Source organism: Oreochromis niloticus, linkage group LG13 (genome assembly GCF_001858045.2).
Source record: "Oreochromis niloticus isolate F11D_XX linkage group LG13, O_niloticus_UMD_NMBU, whole genome shotgun sequence".
Lineage (NCBI taxonomy): Eukaryota > Metazoa > Chordata > Actinopteri > Cichliformes > Cichlidae > Oreochromis > Oreochromis niloticus.
The window spans coordinates 3465126-3485907 of NC_031978.2; the positions used below are offsets into that span (position 1 = coordinate 3465126).

General features: G+C 41.9%; 1 long non-coding RNA gene across 9 annotated transcripts; it reads left to right on the plus strand.

Annotated features, from left to right (window-relative positions):
* The first annotated feature begins 3503 nt into the window (after positions 1–3503).
* Positions 3504–18329, plus strand: LOC109204697 (uncharacterized). 9 transcript variants are annotated; one of them, XR_003213526.1, is made up of 13 exons: positions 3504–6292; positions 7034–7110; positions 7568–7656; positions 9668–9760; positions 10187–10251; positions 10571–10635; positions 11061–11125; positions 11552–11616; positions 12043–12107; positions 14740–14804; positions 15286–15296; positions 15616–15680; positions 17484–18329. It is a non-coding gene; the product is annotated as an uncharacterized LOC109204697 (long non-coding RNA). The 9 variants fall into 9 exon arrangements; XR_003213527.1 differs by having other exon boundaries at positions 3504–7110; positions 7568–7660; XR_003213524.1 differs by having other exon boundaries at positions 3504–7110.
* Positions 18330–20782: the final 2453 nt, after the last annotated feature.

The following is a 20782-nucleotide window of genomic DNA, read 5'->3' on the forward strand; positions in this document are numbered from 1 at the left end:
AATAATATATCCATAAGCCACTGAAGGAGCTGCTCAGTGCTGTCAGAGTCTCCTGCATGGGGTGGGAGATGTTGTTCAACAGCTTAGCCACCATTCTCCTGTCACTCACCACCTACACTGGGTCCAGAGGGCATCCTAGAACAGAGCTGGCCCTTCTGATCAGCCTGTTCAGTCTCTTCCTTTCCCCGGCATAGATGTTGCCGCCCCAGCAGACCACACCGTAAAAGATAGCTCAGGCCACCACAGAGTCATAGAAGGTCTTCAGGAGAGAGCCCTTCACTCCAAAAGACCTGAGTCTCCACAGCAGGTACAGCCTGCTCTGCCCTGAATTATGAGACCAGTCCAGTTTATTGTTCAGATGAACACCAAGGCACCTGTAGCTGTCCGCAGTCTCAATGTCCATACCTTGGATGTTCAGTGGTTGCAGTGGAGGATGTCTGTGCCTGTGGAAGTCTACCACCAGCTCCTTGGTTTTACTAGTGTTGATCTGGAGGTAGTTCTGCTGGCACCAGTCCACAAAGCCTTGTGTCAGTTGTCTGTACTCCTTGTCGTCCCCATCAGTGATGAGGCCAAGTATTGCAGAGTCATCAGAGCACTTCTGCAGGAAGCACTGGGTGGAGTTGTGGGAGAAGTCTGCAGTGTAGATGGTGAAGAGGAATGGTGCCAGAACCGTTCCCTGTGGGGCCCCCGTACTGCAGACAACCCTGTCCGACACACAGCCCTGAGTTCTCACATACTGTGATCGGTCAGTGAGGTAGTCCAGAATCCATGTTGTGAGGTGATGGTCCACTCCAGAGTTCTCCAGCTTGTCCTATAGGACCGTGGGCAGAATGGTGTTAAAGGCACTGGAGAAATCAAAGAACATGATTCTCACAGTGCTCCCAGCGGTCTCCGGGTGAGAGAGGGAATGATGCATGAGGTGAATGACAGCATCATCCGCTTCAATGCCAGGCTGGTAAGTAAACTGAAGTGGGTGCAGTGATGAGCTCACCAGGCACCGAAGCTGAGCTAGGACCAGCCACTCCAGGATCTTCATCAGGAAGTCAGAGCCACCGGACTATAGCTGTTGAGGTCCTTGGGGCGTGAAGTCTTTGGCACTGGTATCACACAGGAGGTTTTCCAGAGCTGTGGGACTCTCCCCAGCCTCAGGCTCAGGTTGACGAGGTGCTCCAATACCCCACACAGTTGGTCTGCACAGGACCTGACCACCCGTGAGCTGATGCCATCTGGACCCTCAGGTTTCCTGGCTTTAATCCTCCTCAGTTCCCTTCTAACCTGGGTGGTTGAGAGAGAACCACTCTCAACACAAGAGAGAAGCCTTGTGTTGAAAGTGTATTGGATGCTGTTGTTGGGGGTGGGGAGGAGTGAGCAGGGTGAGTAGAGGAGGTGTTAAGTATCTGAGGTGTCAGAGGTGGAACAGCAGCAGTGGGGGTGGGTGAGTCTGCAGCCGATGTTGAAGACTGCCTCATGGATGAATCAAATCAGTTGAAGAAATGATTCAGTTCATTTGCCCACCTCACATCCCCCTAGGCAATAAGTTCTGACCTTTGTGGCCTGAGATGGTTCTGAGGCCTCTCCAGACCTCGCCAATGTTGTTTTGTTGAAGCTGGTTCTCCATCTTCTGCCTGTAGCTGTCCTTCCCTTTCCTTATCAGTCCCCTCATGGCCACTGATCAATGGTCACGACAATTTGGATACTAATGATCATGGAACTGACCTCACAGCCCATTGTTGTAGCTAGATTCTGTCATTATGCAAATGTACTGTTTATAAGGTTGGGGAAACCTGCAGTCTGCTGAGACTGAAGAAGTCACCAGTTGGTGATGAAACATTTCTCCCATTCTGGTGCTCTTTAAAGAATTTTTGAGATAAAAGTAAGGGTGGAGATTGGCCTATAATTAGATAAGACAGCTGGGTAAAGTGATGACTTTTCTCTTGTTCATAGTCCCCTCGTGCTTCAAGAGGACCACTGTCCTGAGGAAACCTAATGTGAGCTGTCTCAGTGACTCACCCAAAAGCACTTACTTCCATTGTTATGAAGTGCTTTGAGCATATAGTCAAAGTTCACATCATGTCTTCGATGCCTGCTCGACCCATTTCAGTTTACATGAAGGGCCAAAAAGATTCACAGATCATGCAATAGCATTAGCTCTGTATACTGCCCCCTCACAAGAAAACAGCCAGAACAGCATCTAAAGAACGTACGGTTACGGTGTAACCTTGGTTCTGTGAGTGAGAGGCTATCTCTCCACTCCGTTACATATTCCATGTACGGGGCACGACCCCCCCTTGGTAGTGGTGTGTGGATACTTCTTTAAGACACTCCAGCTCGCCCGGCCACACCTCACAGCTTATTTATAAACAGCTGTACCAGCGATAGTTTGATCGGAATGCGCCTCCGAGCGGCCTTAAGGTGGAGAGATAGTCTCTCACTCACAGAACCAAGGTTACACCGTAACCGTACTTTCTCTATTATATTGAGGCTATCTCTCCACTCCATTAGATATTCCATATGTACGGGGTAACTCTGTAAGACACCCCGTGAGGAGACGGTGCAACTGAACCGATAGTGAAAATGCCATTGACAAATGTACACATAAGCAGACCACCCTGGTCAGAGCTTCACCAGACACGAAGGCCAAGCCGGGGGGGGCATCAGTCAGCAGGCGCAAGATTGGCCTGAACCGGCCCTGCAGATGCAAGGACCCCAATTGATTGGCCACTCAAAGTCAGCCCGTGAACCACCAGGCCGAACGGCAGGAAGCGCAGCACCAGTTTGGAACCTGCTGGCTACAAACCTACAACATGCAGGCAATATGCCAGACAGAGAGTCACACGCCACAGCGAGGTCTGACTGATGCGTAAACCGGCGAACCGCAGGCAACAAGCCAGGGGAACGCAGCAGGCCGAGGTAGGGATGTGACTTGTCCATCCCCAGAGTCAAAGCCACCCCGTGCCATCGACAGACAGGGAAGGGGGGCCTGGCAGCCTAGCCAGCAGACGTGGAGGGCTAAGCATTGGGAGGACCCGAAGGTCCACTCCCAGCACCGAGCAGCCACTATGTGCTGCCCGCAGGCAGATGAGCAACAAGAGCGAACTTGCAAACAAGACACACATGGTCAGTCATTCAGTTACAGCCCACTGAGTGGGCCTGTGCAGGCCGCGTAAGCTGTGACAGGCAGGCGTGCACCAGACAGAGAGCCAGAGCTGCAGGCTGGAGGACTCACACTCACTGGCTGACGAGCCCCATGTGCACACTCTGCAAAAGATCTCCAGCTGGGGCCTGAGAAGCCTAGGGCCAGAACCTGGAATCCCAGGAGCAGACTGAGGAAAGAAGCACAGCTCACTGAGCTGACGATCGGGAACCCAACTGGCCCTGCAAACCTGCAACATGCAGGCTAGACGCCAGACAGGGAGCCATCGCTGCAGGCTGAGGAACACTCACACACAGCGAGGTCCAATTGGTGCGTGGGGGTGGGGGTGCGTGGGCAATACGTCCATCTGGACGTGGGGAGCTGGCGTCCTAGCCCACCAAAAGGCCACATGGGGACTAAACCCGAAGGCAGAGTGGCCGCTAAGCACTGTCCGCAGAAAGGGGAGCAGCAAGAGTGAACTCCATAAGAGACACTCGTGCACAGGCGGCGCTGCAGGCTGGAGAACACTCACTTGCCGGCTGAAGAATCAGACTAGGTGAGGTCCAGCTGGCCTGTAAACTGATGAATGTGGGCAATAAGCCAGGGGAGCACAGCCTATTAAGCCACTTGAGCATGGCAGCTAGCTAATGCCATGACGCACAGTGGATGGCCGAGCAGGATGTGACGCAAGGCCGGTCCTAGGAGCCAAGCATCCAACCCGCACTGTCCCACAAGGGCGAGGGGCTGGTGGCTTAGTCCATAGAGAGTGGAGGGCCCAAGTGGGGAGGCGGTCCAAGTGGGGGGGGGCTGGCAGTCTAGTCCGTTGAAAGGCGAAGTGGGGACTTAACCCGAAGGTCTGCCCCAGGGCCGAGTGGCCGCTAGCATTGTCCGCAGAAAGGGGAGCAGCAAGAGTGAACTCGAGAATGAGACACTTGTGCACAGCCGGTGCTGCAGGCTGGAGAACACATACTCGCCAGCTGAGGAATCAGACACAGCGAGGTCCAGCTGGCGCGTAAACCTGTGAATGCAGGCAATACGCCAGGGGAACACAGCCTGCAGCTGCAGCAGCTATATGCCAGAGAGAATCCTGGCTAAAATAGGCTGGAGAACACTCACTCGCCACAGCGAGGTCCAACTGGCGCGTAAGCCTGAGAAATGCAGCCAACACGCCAGGGGAACACAGCCTGCAGCTGAAGTGGAGGTCAGAGTCAGGGACATGACTCACCGGGGGGTGTCAGCTCACTGAGCGGGCCCCTGCCGGCCATGTAAACCCACAACATGTGGGCAATCTCCTAGACAGAGAGCCATCGCCGCAGGCTGGAGAACTGTCAACCACTGCCTGAGGTGTCAATGCAGCGTGGCTCGACTGGCATATAAACCTGTGAACCGCGGGCAATATGCCAGGGGAACATAGCCTGCAGCAGGAGCTGGCCACTAGGCCCAACTCAAAGGATGTCAGGGGGGAGGAGGGCAGCTGGAGGACACCTGAGTCTTAGCTCCAAGTCCTCCCTGTCTCACCTGTATACGGCCATCTGCGAAGGACTCAAACTGGGACTGGAGATCTCCAGAGCCCCAAGTTGGAGTCTTGGGGCCAGGGCGAGGCCCAAAAGCTCTGGGCCCCCCTACCCTGGCCATATGCCCGCACAGGCACCTCAACAGCGAGGTGGCTGCAGGGTCGACCGGCAGCCTCATCAGGCAGCCCTATGACCAGAGCCGGGGCTGACAGCCAGAGGTGAGGACAAAAAAATGAGGTGAAAGAGGAGCCGGTAGTATGGCGTGCTCCCATATAAGCGAGGGCAGGTGCGAGGAAGGAGCCAACAGCTGTCCTGCACCGTCTGTGTCCCCAGCCCGCCTGCAGCTGTCACTCCAAGTGCCGCTGATGGAGAGTCAAATGGTATTATTTAACAGTGCTTGCCGCTGTTCTCCATTTTGCTTGTCTTGCCGTATGTTAAGTGGGTGACTGGACATTTCATTTTGGCTAGCTTGTTTATTAGCAATGACTTGCGCCACATTCATGTGCTCCTTACTTTTTCATGTTTGTCAAATAAAGAATCGTTAAAATTCTTTGACCATTTAAAAAATGCACCTGATTTGTCTGCTAGATGTGGATGAAAGCGGCAAATCTTGCACCACATTTCAGCGCACTCATTGTTAGCTTCAAGCCATGGCACATCTTGGAGCCACTTTTCTGAAAAGAAGTCTTTTCTTCGGCTCTGGCGTTTCTTAGCTGGTGGCGGCACACCAAAGAAGCTGCTTAATGTCTGGGGGGTTTTTTTGGGAAATTTAGCTGGTGACAAGAAACACATGGAAGGTTAAATGACACGGTCAAGTATGCAAAGGCACTTGGTAACGCAAGTGTCACTAGGCATTCCTAATTTTTGTCACGCATGTGTACCTGCGTACCAGTTATGTGCACCCCTGTCTATAACACACAGACAAACAACCCCTCACTCAATAACTACTATCAAATTATCATGTCTATTCAACCTAACATGAATGTTTTAGGTCTGTGGTAGGAAGCTGGAGTACCTGAAGAAAACACACACATGCACAGTTAGAAATACAAACTCAGCCAAGGCTTTATACTAGGAACCTTCTGGCTGTGAGACAACAGTGCTAACCACCATACCACTGTGCCACCCATAGTAACTCATATAATAATTATTATTATCATTTCCACACTGTTCAGCATTTAGTCTATCAAGTTTGTTGTTATAGCTAACAACTACTGCAGGAAAATGGCAAGTTTCTTTAAGGTATTGTTCTGTGTGTTCGTAATGCTTGTAACCCTGGACTATACTTCTGAAGATGAGATTAAAATGGGAGTCTCTGGGAATAACTAGGTGAGGAGCTATTAATGCCTTCATATACCAGCTGCCATAATTTTGTACTTTGCTTCAAATAAATAACTAATACTTTTTTTTTAAAGGAATGTCCTATTAAACAAAAACAACAAAATAACAAATGCAATAAAAACCCAGTCCTTCCTCACTGTTAATATTTCCCTGAAATTCCATTTAAAAGAAAGGGTAAGCACTCTCGTCACCTGACCACTTTTTAGCCAATGAGCTTCAGTTTTCACCCCTCCCTCCTCACTTCGTGACTTCGAGTTGAGGAGTATTGAAGCTTTGCTGTGAACTGGTGTGGAGACGCTAACAGGTAACTTTAAACTTTTGAATTTTTCCAGCTTTATAGTCCAGCAACCAGTTAGATTTAGTTTTGTCAAGGTTTTTCTTTGATGTATATTCCTTGATTAAGTTTTGTATTTCAAGCTAATTCAAATGCTAAATCTAGCGTTTTTTGATGACACGTTGTATATTTATTAGTCAAGGTTAAATACCTAGTCTAACACATGTGTTTTTAATTAAACTGTGACATTTGAAATTACTGAGATGTTATTATTTACTCATCCCACTGTCTCCAGAGTTTAAGCAATGCTGCAATATACGTGACATGCTATTAATGAGACATTTCAGATAACCGTGGTAGCTAACATTTAACTCTCTGGAGTGCAGGTCACATGGCCAATTTATGGTCTATCAACTACATGCGTATCAGTTTTTTAAAATGTGTTGATAGGCCAAGTAAAACCAGAGTGAAGATGTCATCACGTTTAGTGCAGGAACAAATAAAAACGTGATTTCCTTTAAAAAAGAGATAGATAGATATATTTTTACCTCTCCTTCCCTATTGTGTTGAATAAATGAACAAGAGCCGATCAAACAATTATATGGCTGTTTTGGTTGTTTACTAATAGGGAAACTTGTGGGAGTGATGGCAGGAGATTGCGGTGTCTATAACAACTTTTGAGATGTGAGAGATTTGTGACATTAAGTGTGTCTGGAGTGTATAGTTAGTTTGTAGTTAAATCTGGGTTTGATTGATTGTTTTGTGTGTCAGAATGGTGAGGTGAATGTCACCCTGACCCTGGCTAAAAAGCTACCAAAGGCAGACTGAAATCTAAACGCTGTCTCCAGGTGTGCAACAGGAGGAGTGATACACTAATTGCCTGCATTTTACATAAACATTTGTATAGACTGTGGTTTGTAAAATTTGTACATATGTTTTAGAAATTTGAAATTAAGTAATGAGAAAAAATCACTAAACATGTTTGTGGTTTTCATAGTAAAAAGTATAACATTTTCCTACTCTGATTTTATGTTTTTGTGTAATTTTTTTAGGTCAATTGTGTTAATACAATATGTCAAAATTACAAAATAAATGTAGTCAGACATGTGAGGTTGTTCTGTAAAGAATGATGCCAAACAAGGCAAGGAAATTTTTTTTAACAGCGAAATATAGAGGTATAATCAAAAGTAGTCGAAAACAGCCAATTATACCCTTGAAAGCACCTCCTGTAAACATCATTTTCACTGTAAACTACATTGAGAAGTAGTATACAAATTGTACATTTTTTTCCCTTTTCTGAGACAGTGCATTGCAATGAGACAGCCAAGAGAAAAGATTAAACCCATAGATGAAGCTGATGTGCCCATGGCATCGTCCTCCCTCAAAGATGATGAGTAGGTGACTAATTTTCTGCTGTTGTAATTATTGCAACCTAGTCTAACACATATCTTTTTAGTTCAACTATGACATTTGGAAATACTGAGATGTTATTATTTATTCATCCCACTGTCTCCAGATTTTAAGCAAAGCTAAAATATATATGAAATGCTAGTAATGAGACATTTCAGATAACTGAGGTAGCTAACATTTAACTTTCTGGAGTGCAGATCACATGGCAAGTTTACAATTTATCAGCAATATTTGTATATATCAGTTTTTTAAAATGTGTTGATACGCAACGTAAAAGCAGAGTTATGAAACATAATTTCAAATTTTTTCCTGAAAACTGTCATCACATTTAGTGCAGGAACAAATAAAAACGTGATTTTCTTCAAAAAATATAGATAGATAGATAAAGTATTACCTCTCCTTCCCTATTGTGGTGGATAAATGAACAAGAGCCGATCAAACAATTATATGGCTGTTTTGGTTGTTTATGAATAGGGTAAACTTTTGGGAGTGATGGCAGGAGAGAGCAAGACAGTGCTCTCTATAACAAGTTTTGAGATGTGAGAGATTTGTGACATTAAGTGTGTCTGGAGTGTATTGTTAGTTTGTAGTTAAATCTGGGTTTATTTGATTGTTTTGTGTGTCAAAATGGTGAGGTGAATGTCACCCTCACCCTGGCTGAAAAGCTACCAAAGGCAGACTGAACTCTAACTGCTGTCTCTAGGTGTGCAACAGGAGTGATACACTCCCTTTTGTCAGGCCTGTGGTGTGTCCCTCTGTTCTGTCTTGTGGTGGACAGGAACAATTTTGATGAGTAACACAAATAATTTGTGTGACACCTGATTGTTTTTAAATAATAATAAATTTTATTTATAGCGCATTTCAAGACAGCCAAGGACACTTTACAAAGGGATGAAATGCATAATAGAACAATGACAAAATAAGGAACAATAAAAACAAAAGTACAAGATAAAATTAACAGACAGTGGGTTCACAGTGGACATGCAAATTTGAACAGATGGGTTTTGAGTTGAGATTTAAACTGGGGGAGAGAACCAATGTTTCTTATATCTGGGGGTAGAGAGTTCTACAGCCTGTGAGCAGAGCAGCTAAAAGCTCTGCTTCCCATGGTGGTGGAAAGAAGGCACAGCAAGCTGGATAGAAAAAGAAGATGGAAGTGAGCGGACAGAAGAGATAGTGCTTAACAGGTCAGAAGGGTAAGGAGGAGCAAGGTTATGAAGGGCCTTGAAGTTGAGCAGAAGAAGTATGTATATTATTCGGAATTTCACAGGGAGCCAGTGAAGTTCCTGAAGAACAGGGGTGATGTGCTGGTAGGAGGGGGTTCTGGTGATAATGCGAGCAGCAGAGTTCTGAACCAGTTGAAGCTTATGGAGGGATTTATGGGGGAGACCATGCAAGAGAGAATTGCAGTAGTCAGTACGGGAGGTAACGAGACTATGGACTCATATATATAGATAGATAGATAGATAGATAGATAGATTTATAGGAAAGTGAACTATGTAGGATGACACCAAGGCTCGTAACCTGAGGAGAAGGGAAAACCAGTAAATTTGGAAATAACCTTACAAAAACCACCAGAGGAATTTCCTGCATTTTTATGTAAATAGTTGTATATAATGTGGTTTGTCAAATTTGTACATATGTTTTAGAAATGTAAAATTAAGTAATTAGAATGACTCGCTAAACGTCTTTGTGATTTTCATACTGAAAAGTATAACCTTAACCTACTCTGATTTTATGTTTTTGGGTCAGTTATGTTAATACAGTATGTCAAAATTAAAGGTTGTTGTGTAAAGAATAATGACAAAGAAGGCAAGGAAAACTTTTTTTTAAAGGGGAAATATAAAGGTAAAATTTAAAAGTAGTCGAAAACAGCCAATTATACCCTTGACTCCAGAGGGTTAGCACCTCCTGTATAAGATCAGTTTTCACTGTAAACTACAGTGATGAAGTATTACACAAATTGTACTATTATTTTTTCTTTTTCTGAAACAGTGCATTACAATGAGGCAGCCAAGAGACAAGTTTAAACCCAAAGATGAAGCTGATGCGCCCATGGCATCGTCCTCCCTCAAAGATGATGAGCAGGTGAGTAATTTTCTGCTGTCATTATTATTGCAACAAGACCACAGCAGTGGTGTTTGGATGCTGATAATGAGGTTGGTAGACACAGTTCCTACAGTGCTGGTTAATGTAAGACACATACATTGTGAGGACTGTGTGTGTTTTGCATGTGTACATCTATCGAAAGATGGGCTCCCAAGTCCACATGAAACACAGACCTGACAGTGTATGAAGTTGTCAGGTGCATTATTAAGAGGACTGTGTGTGGATACTGTCGTGTGTTATGTTGGTTTACACTGAGGAATTAATTTTCTATCAATATTATTGCATTACATTTGCCTCATTTATGTCACTAACCAGTGTAGCTACGTAACTGTATTGTAAAGTCTCAACGTATCTGTGTTGAATGGATGTTAATGCCCTTTTGTGTTTGTTTGCACAACGTTTCAGGGCACACCGATCTTCCTCATGTTGATACGCCCATGGCATCGTCCTCCCTCAAAGATGATGAGCAGGTGACTAATTTTCTGCTGTTGTTATTATTGCAACAAGACCACAGCAGTGGTGTTTGGATGTTGATAGTGAGGTTGGTAGACACAGTTCTTACAGTGCTGGTTAATGTAAAATACATACATTGTGAGGACTGTGTGTGGAATCTGTCGGGTGTTATTTAGTTTACACTGAGAAATTAATTTTCTATCAATATTATTGCATTACATTTGGCTCATTTATGTCACTAACCAATGTAGCTACGTAACTGTATTGAAAAGTCTCAACGTATCTGTGTTGAATGGATGTTAATGCCCTTTTGTGTTTGTTTGCACAACGTTTCAGGGCACACCGATCTTCCTCAAGTTGATACGCCCATGGCATCGTCCTCCCTCAAAGATGATGAGCGGGTGACTAATTTTCTGCTGTTGTTATTATGGGAAAAATAACACAACACAGTTGTTTGGATGTTGATAGTGAGGTTGGTAGACACAGTTCTTACAGTGCGGGTTAATGTAAGATACATACATTGTGAGGACTGTGTGTGTTTTGGATATGCAAGTCTATCGAAAGATGGGCTCCCAAGTCCACATGAACACAGACCCTACAGTGTATGAAGCTGTCAGGTACATTATTATGAGGACTGTGTGTGGATACTGTCGTGTGTTATCTTAGTTTACACTGAGGAATTAATTTTCTATCACTATTATTGCATTCCATTTGCCTCATTTATGTCACTAACCAGTGTAGCTACGTAACTGCATTGTAAAGTCTCAACGTATCTGTGTTGAATGGATGTTAATGCCCTTTTTTGTTTGTTTGCACAACGTTTCAGGGCACACCGATCGTCCTCATGTTGATAAGCCCATGGCATTGTCCTCCCTCAAAGATGATGAGCAGGTGACTAATTTTCTGCTGTTGTTATTATGGCAAAAATAACACAACATAGTTGTTTGGATGTGGATAGTGAGGTTGGTAGACACAGTTCTTACAGTGCGGGTTAATGTAAGATACATACATTGTGAGGACTGTGTGTGTTTTGGATATGCAAGTCTATCGAAAGATGGGCTCCCAAGTCCACATGAAACACAGACCCTACAGTGTATGAAGCTGTCAGGTACATTATTATGAGGACTGTGTGTGGATACTGTCGTGTGTTATCTTAGAAAATTAATTCCTCAGTGTAAACTATCACTATTATTGCATTCCATTTGCCTCATTTATGTCACTAACCAGTGTAGCTACGTAACTGCATTGTAAAGTCTCAACGTATCTGTGTTGAATGGATGTTAATGCCCTTTTTTGTTTGTTTGCACAACGTTTCAGGGCACACCGATCGTCCTCATGTTGATAAGCCCATGGCATCGTCCTCCCTCAAAGATGATGAGCAGGTGACTAATTTTCTGCTGTTGTTATTATGGCAAAAATAACACAACATAGTTGTTTGGATGTTGATAGTGAGGTTGGTAGACACAGTTCTTACAGTGCGGGTTAATGTAAGATACATACATTGTGAGGACTGTGTGTGTTTTGGATATGCAAGTCTATCGAAAGATGGGCTCCCAAGTCCACATGAAACACAGACCCTACAGTGTATGAAGCTGTCAGGTACATTATTATGAGGACTGTGTGTGGATACTGTCGTGTGTTATGTTGGTTTACACTGAGGAATTAATTTTCTATCAATATTACTGCATTACATTTGGCTCATTTATGTCACTAACCAGTGTAGCTACATAACTGTATTGTAAAGTCTCAACGTATCTGTGTTGAATGGATGTTAATGCCCTTTTGTGTTTGTTTGCACAACGTTTCAGGGCACACCGATCTTCCTCATGTTGATACGCCCATGGCATCGTCCTCCCTCAAAGATGATGAGCAGGTGACTAATTTTCTGCTGTCATTATTATTGCAACAAGACCACAGCAGTGGTGTTTGGATGTTGATAGTGAGGTTGGTAGACACTAGGGCTGGGCCATATTATACTGTTCACGGTACAATGTTGGGCAACGATAAGAAAATGAAATATCGCGATAGAATATGGGTAAAACGCGCATGCGCAGTGCCTTTGTTTTCGTACGCACATGGCCGATTGTTGAGTGAAACAGATGAACCAGAATTGGTTTGTAAAAATGGTGCAACTTCAGTGATGTGGAACTGGTTTGGTGTTTGTCCATCAGATACACAACAAAGCACATTTTTTTTGTAGAACATGCAAGGGGGGCGTCGTTATTACCGTATTTGTCGGACTAAGGTGCTCATAAATCTGGGAGTAATCTGGGTCCTAAACTCCGTCTTCTTCAGGTCCCAAAGTCAAACGAACACACAGCATCACTGAGAGTTAAAAACTGTCTAAATTCTTTCATCTTTAATAAAACGATCAGCATTGCTGCTTTACCAGGTGTTTAACATCCAGGCATCCATGAAAACAGAATTTATTACATTTAACGGAGTTAGAAGTTAGCAGGAAGCTAGCGGAAGTTAGCTCGCTAGTTTCGCTAGTTACCTAAACATGATATCCGGTTGTTCAGTGATGACATGACGAATCCTACTTCCGGGCCTAAAGTAGTCTGCGTTTGGCTTTTGTGTTGTTAACATGTTTAATGTTTTGTATTTTCTTCTATTTAATCTCAAAAAGCTCCTAAAACAGTCAGTGATCACTGTTGACCTCCCTCGGCTTTTATTACTGCTAATCATTTATTTAAGCTCAGTTTTTAAAACCTTACGATGTAACTACAGCACAGCCCATGCAGCAGTATATGAATGACTAACCTCGTATTGTGGATGGATTATCTCACTTGTTCTCCTGGCTGAAGTTTAGTCCTTTTACAGCATCCTGCCATGCGATTACATTTGTTCCTGACCACTGAGAACACTCACGTTAACTTTTATGGAGTGGAAAAAAAGTTAGCTTGTTTATGTTATGCTAACATAGCTGTGTCGCTAGCGGTCACGTAGCACATCATTATATACCAGCTAGCCAAACTTCAGTAACCCTACAAACGTCACTGCTGTTTAGTTTTCTGTCTTCATTTATGTTGGAAGTTATAGCAGAGCTGTACGTTTGAATTTGTTTCCAAAACCCTGCAGTCAGGACATGCTATATTGTATTTAGATAGAAGCTAGCGAGCTAACTTCCTGCTAACTTCTAACGCCGTAAAATGTCATAAATTCCATTTTCATGGATGCCTGGATGTTAAACTCAATTGTTACACCTGGTAGAGCAGAACACTGATCATTTTATTAAAGATGAAAGACTTTAGACAGTTTTTCAACTCTCAGTAATGCCACAGTGATCGTTTGATATATGGACCTGCAGCGGAGTTTAGGCCCAGACACGGCCAGTGATGTCAGACTGAACAACCGGATAGCATGTTCTGACTGACAGATTTCTGAAAAAATTCAAACGTACAGCTCTGCTATCACTTCCAACATAACTGAAGACAGGAAACTAAACAGCAGTGACGTTTGTAGGGTTACTGAAGTTGGGCTAGGTGGTATATAATGATGTGCTACGTGATCGCTAGCGACACAGCTATGCTAGCATAACATAAACAGTGAAGCTGGAGGATGAACGCTAACACTTTTCCACTCGATAAAAGTTAACGTGAGGGTTCCTGGTGGTTAGGGACAAATGCAATCGCATGGCAGGATGCTGTAAACGGACCAAACTTCAGTCAGGAGAACAACTGAGATAATCCATCCACAATATGAGGTTAGTCATAAATATACTGCAACAACATGGGAATAGAGCAGCTGTGATAGAATACAGCATTAATGAATCAATGGTACAGAAGTGGAGGAAGCAAGAAGAATGAGTTGAATAAAGTTTGATTTATCTGACTGCTTTGTTTCGCTTAATGTGCCTTATAATCCCGTGCACTTTATGGTCCGAAAAATACATATTTGCCTTTTTTATTTGGCACACTGCAGTTTAATGTTGCAAAGCACCTCTTTTTAACTACAGTGGATATTATACATGGTTATGCTTAGGATATGTCATCCCATTTCTACTGGAAATGCCTTTTGGTTAAACTTTCAGCAAGAAATTTGCATTTGCACTGTTAAATTTGTATATAGCTTTATTGCATATAAAAAAAAAAAACAGCTGCTTGTTTAAGTGAAAATAAATGGATGGGGGTTTTTTTGCACTAGTAAAGTTGTGGAGTTGTATTTTGTCTCACATCAATTATATCGTCAGTTATATCGTTATCGCAAATTTTCAAATATATATCGTGATAAATATTTTTGGCCATATCGCCCTGCTCTAGTAGACACAGTTCTTACAGTGCTGGTTAATGCAAAATACATGCATTGTGAGGACTGTGTGTGGAATCTGTCGGGTGTTATTTAGTTTACACTGAGAAATTAATTTTCTATCAATATTATTGCATTACATTTGGCTCATTTATGTCACTAACCAATGTAGCTACATAACTGTATTGAAAAGTCTCAACGTATCTGTGTTGAATGGATGTTAATGCCCTTTTGTGTTTGTTTGCACAACGTTTCAGGGCACACTGATCTTCCTCATGTTGATACGCCCATGGCATCGTCCTCCCTCAAAGATGATGAGCGGGTGACTAATTTTTCTGCTGTTGTTTATTATGGCAAAAATAACACAACATAGTTGTTTGGATGTTGATAGTGAGGTTGGTAGACACAGTTCTTACAGTGCGGGTTAATGTAAGATACATACATTGTGAGGACTGTGTGTGTTTTGGATATGCAAGTCTATCGAAAGATGGGCTCCCAAGTCCACATGAAACACAGACCCTACAGTGTATGAAGCTGTCAGGTACATTATTATGAGGACTGTGTGTGGATACTGTCGTGTGTTATCTTAGTTTACACTGAGGAATTATTTTCTGTCAGTATTACTGCATTCCATTTGCCTCATTTATGTCACTAACCAGTGTAGCTACGTAACTGCATTGTAAAGTCTCAACGTATCTGTGTTGAATGGATGTTAATGCCCTTTTGTGTTTGTTTGCACAACGTTTCCGGGCACACCGATCGTCCTCATGTTGATACGCCCATGGCATCGTCCTCCCTCAAAGATGATGAGCAGGTGACTAATTTTCTGCTGTTGTTATTATTGCAACAAGACCACAGCAGTGGTGTTTGGATGTTGATAGTGAGGTTGGTAGACACAGTTCTTACAGTGCTGGTTAATGTAAAATACATACATTGTGAGGACTGTGTGTGGAATCTGTCGGGTGTTATTTAGTTTACACTGAGAAATTAATTTTCTATCACTATTATTGCATTCCATTTGCCTCATTTATGTCACTAACCAGTGTAGCTACGTAACTGCATTGTAAAGTCTCAACGTATCTGTGTTGAATGGATGTTAATGCCCTTTTTTGTTTGTTTGCACAACGTTTCAGGGCACACCGATCTTCCTCAAGTTGATACGCCCATGGCATCGTCCTCCCTCAAAGATGATGAGCAGGTGACCAATTTTCTGCTGTTGTTATTATGGGAAAGATAATACAAAATAGTTGTTTGGATGTTGATAGTGAGGTTGGTAGACACAGTTCTTACAGTGCTGGTTAATGTAAGATGCATACATTGTGAGGACTGTGTGTGTTTTCAATGTGTAAATCAATTGAAAGATGGGCTCTTCTTAAAATGAACAATTACAAAATGCTTTCCAGAGGTTTGCTAAGGTTTTAAATCAACAGGTAGTTGACTTCCCCAAAAGTTGATTCTGTTCATCTGGACGTATCTTTTTCAGCGGGAGAAACCTTTTGTCAGTCATCCAAGAGACTCTTCAGTCACTATCAACATCCAAACAACACTTGTGTGTTCTTGTTCTTGTTGGATGAAATTGAAGAAGTCATTTGGATGAATGACGAAATGTTTCTTCCACTGAAAATGTCCGTATGAACAGATTCAACTTTTGGGGATTTACTTACCTCGATGATTGAGTATGCATCAAGACGATGCTAGGTGATTTATTTGGATTTAACTCATACTTCAACTCAAAGTAAATGAGGAGCGGTTATTCAGATGCTCTTTTGCTCAAAAAATAATGTCACTGTATCAGAAAGCATGCTTAAACAATGAATGGGAAACCCTGAAATGTTGGCTCCTACTGGATGTATTCATGCCACAAGGGCTGCAGTGTCTCAAATGAGTGAAGTTTCTGCATTACATGAAATCACTCAAAATTCATGGTACAAACTTAATGAACTTTATTTTTTCAAGAGAACTCTATGCATGATGTAGTGTATTCATCAGAGACGAGACTGAAAAAATGTGCCTTTTGTAATGTTCACCTTTCTGCTTTGAAATTGATTTGCATAAATTGTAAAGGTGAGGATTTTTGTTCATTCATTTTAGATGATTATCTGTCAAGATATAACAAGTGGAAATTTTTACCCGCAATACTTAACATTTGATGTTTTCATCAAAAGAGAGAAAGGTTCCCCATGAGTCTTGTTTTGTTGAGTATGCCATTAGAGTAGACTGTCCTACATCGTCTTCGATACAGATTGTTTTGACTTCCAGAGGAATGCAGACAAATGTTTGCCTTCCATCACTGGATCTTGAATGCATCCTCAAAGCATCTTGGGTATCTTTAGAGCTTTAGTTAATGCTGGTTGCATGATGTCTGATCACCCAGAACTTGAGATAATGCCAGCTCTGAACTGGGTTACTGTCACAGTACAAAATCGCATGAGAATAAGAGTGGGGGAAATGACAAATAATTTTTTGGACAAGCTAAGTAAAAGAATCAGGACAAAGCGGAAATGGATTCTTTATGATTGAAAGTGGAAAAAAGAAAAACATTAAGTATGATATGTTGAAACTGGATGGAAACAAATGTCAGTTACTGTTTTTCTATAGTTGTGTGGTTTAGAACCTAAATGACATAGTCGTTTTGTATTTCGGTGTCCTGTGGCTTTCACATAGAAGTTTTATCTTTAATAGTTTCCTTTGAGTTGTTGTTGTTTTGGGTTTTTTTTTTTTTTTAAATGAGCTTGAAGTGCTGGTCAGAATGTAGCTATTAAGAGATTGTCTTCATCTAACATGGCAAAAAGACGAAGCCCAGTGTAAACCTAAAGCCCCACCGCTATTTAAAACCAGTTAAAAAATGCTGTGTTTATGTACCTGGAGTTCTTTTTGATATGTGTACCATGAAAGGGCTTTGATGTTTACGTCCCGTTGTTCTTAAAGAGTACCTTTATATAATAGCTTTATAGTTAACATATCAAAAGTAAGTTTATCTTATTTTCTCTCCTCCTTTTAGCATTTCCTGAAAATGGTGCTGAAGGGGAAAATCCTCAAAGGAAACAAAAATCTCCATGATGTCCCACAGAGATTGGAGCAGTGATGAGACATTTCTGTGGGCACATTGCTAATGGGAGACTATCCATTGTGATTAAAATCAAACAGTGTAAAAATGCTCAATGTCCTGTATGAGACAGTCGCTCTTTTCAAAATGTAAGCGACTTTGTCATGAATCGTGGTTTAATGCTAAAAAAGAGGAACAGTTGTTAAATAATCAGGTTAAAAAAATCTATACACACATCTGAGACATATACATGTTTGCAAAAGTCATTTAGTTTGCAGTAGGGCTGGGCCATATCATACCGTTCACGGTAATACCGGTATAATTTTGGGCAATGATAAGAAAATGAAATATTGCGATAGAATATGGGTAAAACGCGCATGCGCAGTGCCTTTGTTTTCATACGCACATGGCGGATAAAGCATGGCGGAGAATGAGAAGGGCAAAAGTGGATCGGCAGTGCCCTTTATAATCCCGCGGGCCTTATGTATGAATTCTGGTTGTGTTTACTGACCTTGAAACGATTTTATGTGGTACACGGTGCTCAAAAATCTGTCAAATGTTTTAGCACGACTTTGCTAAGCTACGAACCCACACCGCTTGATGGATTGTCGGAGCATTATAGCTATCGTAGGCAGGAGCCTCGCGGAGTGATATGTACTGTGCTTCAACATAGTATTACAGTATTGTGTGTATATAACCTCTTTTTAAGTTTTGTGGACATTATACATGGTTATGCTGAGGATATGTCGGCCAATTTCCACTGGAAATGCCTTTTGGTTAAACTGTCAGCAAAGAATTTGCATTTGCACTGTTAAATTTTTATATAACTTTAATGCACATTAAAAAAAAAAAACAGCTGCTTGATTAAGTGAAAATACATTGATGGTTTTTTGGGTTTTTTTGCACTAATAAAGTTGTGGAATTGTAAAGTATTTTGTCTAGTGTCAATTACATTGTCAGTTCTATCGTTATCGCAAATTTTCAAATGTATATTGTGATAAATATTTTTAGTCATATCGCCCTGCTGTAGTTTGCAGCACTTGTTCGAAATACACTTGACCTTTCACCAGCAGGCTGGCTGTGATTTTTTTTTTTTTTTTTTTTTTTTTTTGCCTCTATAGATCGTACTTAAAGGGAACATGATATGTGAAAAGCACTTTATCTGGGTATCTTAACTTATTACCAATTAAAAAACTAAAGATGCACAACCCTGGAACTTTTTTGGGCCCCCTAGATCTGAACATTTGTCTTTCAGTGAGGCTTTCTGATATGGAGGGTCCATATGAAGTTACTAAAAGCAAATTCTCATCAGCAGTTGTATAACTCAATTCTGTTACGGAAGATATGAGCTTAATGTCCTATATCCCAACAAGGAGATCCAGCCTCTAATTGCTAACCTTTAACATTTTTCTAGACAAGACTTGTAAATTCATGGTTGAAAAGTTACCTGTGGAACTCTTATCCCTGTACTACTTTGACTTAAGCATTGGACATTTCATAAAGACTATAGGGAATTGTGTCAACTTGTGAAGAAAGAAGAGTATATGTCTCCTTTTAATGTGGATCTATCAGATCCTTGAATTTACATTATAAATATGTGATGGCTCCAATACAAATCTAAGAGTAAGGTTTGTCTTTGCAAATTGCATTGAGCTGGTTCTCAAATTCAGGTCTTTTTTTTGTCATGTTCGATTTCGGTCATAAGACCACATGTTTTGTTAACTATTAATTTTAATACGCAGTAGTAGTGTATGAGTTTAGCCATGTCCCACTTATTCATTTTTGGCCCTATAATATACTTTGGTGACAGGTATGTGTGTTGTATAGCCAGTGTCCTCACAAATCCTGTTGGGTCTTAAAATGTCTAATGTTTTCATAGGCGGGGCTTCTCACCTAATTATCTATGTCCTTATAAGGTTGCAAAAAAACAGGTTCTTATATCTGTAGTTCTGTTGCGTGTATAGGAACTTTGAAGTGAGATCTGTGCTCTGTGGCTCAAAACAGATTTTTTGACGTATTCAGCATCCCTCTGGGGCAAGCGGAAAGTGGTGTCCCCATAGTCCACCACCTGGGCTGGTTTGGAAAAAGTGTCCTTACAATACATAGAAACCCGTATAGGTGTGTGTGTGTGTGTGTGTGTGTGCGCGTGTGTGTGTGCGTGTGTGTGTGTGTGTGTGTGTCTTGCATGTCTCTGAATATTATTGGGTGAATGAAGCTTGTAAAAAAAAAAGTGTTTTGAGTGTTCAAATAAAGTAGAAGACTAATATCATAGTACTACAGGGGAAAAATCATCATCTGACTTCATATCCAATCTGGGCTTTTCTGTAATGTTATCCTTGAGCCTGTGAGGGTTCTCTCCTGTGAGGTATTCTGACTTCCTTCCACAGCCTAGAAACATGCATGGGATTGTAACTGGTGATTCTGTATGTCTGTATTAGCTGGGCACCATGGTATCAGTTTTAACTATTTGTTTACAACTTTGTATAAGAAAAAATAAAATATTCCATTGTTTTCACATTTATTTATTTAGAGATTTCCAGCTGCTGGTCACAGACAGGCAGCAGCCGTTTATCCTGAGTGGCACGATACTGTGTATTATAAAACTGAACTGACTGCTGTTACACTCCAGTGATGAAACTCATGATTTACGCTGCACTAGTAGAGCAGGCCATAGTTAGAACGCACATGATTTTTCCCCAGCTCCTCCTGTCTACACATCAAAGTACCCAAGATACTAAACCCCACTGAATCTAGATATTTGTGACTTATTTAAAACCACAGTGTCAACAGTGTGTTTGCTGCCACTTCAACTACTCACATCTGCTGTGTTTGTGGGTTTTAATGTGGTGGAAACAGGAAGATTCAGTCTGTAAGGAGCTCATAAAGTTTTTTTTTTTTAATTCATAAAGCCGCTGCCAACCACACTTGATAATAAACATGTATATACTGTATATATCTGTGTTATTTTGTTTTTATCAGAATTCAATTCAATTCAATTTTATTTATATAGCGCCAAATCACAACAAAAGTCGCCTCAAGGCGCTTTATATTGTACAGTAGATCGCACAATAATAAATACAGAGAAAAACCCAACAATCATATGACCCCCTATGAGCAAGCACTTTGGCGACAGTGGGAAGGAAAAATAAAGATAAAGATAAAGACATGCTGTGGAAGAGAGACAGAGATTAATAACAGATATGATTCAATGCAGAGAGGTCTATTAACACATAGTGAGTCAGAAAGGTGACTGG